The following is a 2,713-nucleotide window of genomic DNA, read 5'->3' on the forward strand; positions in this document are numbered from 1 at the left end:
TTCACACACACCTTCCTGACAGGATTGCTGATGATAAAATGGGTGCATAAGCAAATGTGGTAAAGAAAGCTTATGGTGCCCAGCTATCAAAAGATATAGTGTCTGGAATCTTAAAGGGTTGGACTTGAGCAAGCAGCCATCTAGCAGGGAAGCAACAATGCCTTCATGGAAGAACCTCACCAGCCCGTGTGACTATGAGGCATTGACAGAAGAGATACCAGAAGTTCAAAACCACACAACCAACTCATTGTGAAGAGGCAGGGATGCAATAGGAGATCCAAAACTCACCTGCAAGGTAATTGGATAGTCCCTCTCAAAAGGGCCACATGTAAAGGATGATAAATCGAGGGTGTGATATGGCACTAATGAGCCACATAATTATCTGCTAGTTCTTCAGTATTTCTTCCCTTTACTACTATTAAGGCTGTTATTTGTTTTCACATCAATCATATCAGATTTGCATATGTGCATTTGTATATTTAAGATTGTTTGGTACATAAAAGCCAAAATAGATAATCTTGCAGAAACAGCAACAGGAGAAATGGTTCCCTGAGGATGTGGGAAAGGGGGTGGGGGATGATGATTGTATAACCCCACTCAATGGGGTTGAATAACACAATTGTATATGAATGGATATATTGAATTGTGTAAGATATCTCAATAAAACTATTTTAAATAAAACTAAATGGTAATTTCACAGATAATGTCATGTTTTAATTTTAATGCGCTATCAGAAAACTTCACATTAATATAAATATTCAAAGACATATTGTCATATAAACTTTGAAAAATGGCAATTAGATTGGTATAGTTTTTGCCTTGAGTTAACTACATGGGATAGTATAATAGTTACCCACTATGCCAATGTATCTTTCAATAAGCATTTTTAGGCTAAGCTGAGGTCTATTTTTAGATGATGGGTATTAGGGATTGCCACATATGTTCAGTCCAACATAATGTGCTGGTTCCATATCCATATTGAAAAGAATGTGTTAGGGTTTGGAGATTTCGTATTCATTCCTTCTGATTTGGGGACTTAGAAAAACTGATAGATTATAATTAAAAGAAATGTTAAATCAATTGTTCTGTCTCTTCTAATTTTTTTACACTTTAAAATAGTGTGTTTATTGCCGGGTGGATTTGGACAATGGTAATAAATTAATTGGTATTTTGCTTCTAAAATGAAAAACCTAGTAGGGAGAAGGCTGTTTGACATGACAATGATGAGCTCTGGGATATGGGAAGAAGCATTTTATAACCTATATTTATTCAGAAATGCATTATAGGAAAAGTCTGGTGAGGATGAACAGCTTGTTTCGTGAACAGTTTCCCAAACAATGTACACGTTTTCCGTAGTATGGTAGTTTAGAAGATACTTAACAGTATGAGAAATATTCATAACCTAATGAACTTGCAGAACATTGGTATGTATAATATAACTTTCAGTCATGATTTTCCCATCTTGAATTAATGCAAGTTGGAATGCAGGTAACTTTTCTGTTAAGTAGCTCACATTTTAAGAGCTTTGTAGAGCAACTGCCACCGTGGTACAACCAAATCCCTTTTTGGGCTGCAAGATTTTAGGTTGTTTATCATTTTATGCCTATCCTATTATTTTATACCTACCCTACTCTTTTCCAGTCTCTCTAGTCCTCTGCACATGGAATACTAAAGGCAATAGTGCAGAATGTTTTTGTTTTATTTTTACAAATAGCACAAGTATAACATCTTGACTAATATCCTGCCCAGTTTTCCCAGCTGCAATGGATTAACAACAAACACCCCAAAGTCATTGCCATCCAACTCATAGTGACCCTACTGGGCAGAGTTGAACTTCCTCATAAGATTTCCAAGACTATAAGGAGTCCAAAGTAGTTGTTCCATCTTTCTTTCACCATAGAGTAAAGTGGTGTGATAGGTAGGTTTGATGTGCCAACATGGCCAATGAACACATGTGAGAGTAGTTGAAGGGTGGAGAGATAAATGGCTCAGTGAGCCTTGTCTTTCGCTCACTTGCTCTTTAATCATCGGACCAGTGCACGGCTGCCTTGCTTGTTCTGTGCCTCCATTTGCAAACTACACTACCTGTGGGACACCTAACCCATGGACTGTGTTGCTGTAACTTGAGGTTCCTTCAAGACCTGCTTCGCCATGCTACCGGAAGGTATATCTCTCCAGCTGGGGACTGTCAGGCCCTGTCATTTGGCTGATCCCTGGTGACCTGCCTTGGCATTTGCTGCCTGTGCCCGGATAGCCTGAATTGCTCCACGGAGGACTAGCCAGTGGACCTCAAGACTTGAAGGACTGCCAGTGTCTCATAACTTTCTCATGGGAGTGAGTTGCACTGAGCCATTTGTACTGCTTTTATAGATTAATTAACTGTTTTTTTCTTATGATATCTATCTATCTATCTATCTATCTAATATATAAAAATTATTAGTGTCCTGGTTTTGTTTCTCTAGAGAACCCTGTCTAACACAAGTAGGTTTGAATCATCAAACTTTTGGTTATCAAATAAGTACTTACCATTGACCTACCAAGGTTCTTGCCTGGAATGGCCTCAGCAGAGCAAGTATAGGTTATTTTAAAATGACTGCTATTCAGGATTCTAGTCCTGATCCTCCATAACAGTTCGCTTGTTTGACTAAGGAGGAGTCCCTTTGCTGCACCCCACAGATTTGAAATCTTGTCATGTCAGTACTCTTCATCTGTG

The sequence above is a fragment of the Tenrec ecaudatus genome, chromosome 2 (genome assembly GCF_050624435.1).
Source record: "Tenrec ecaudatus isolate mTenEca1 chromosome 2, mTenEca1.hap1, whole genome shotgun sequence".
Lineage (NCBI taxonomy): Eukaryota > Metazoa > Chordata > Mammalia > Afrosoricida > Tenrecidae > Tenrec > Tenrec ecaudatus.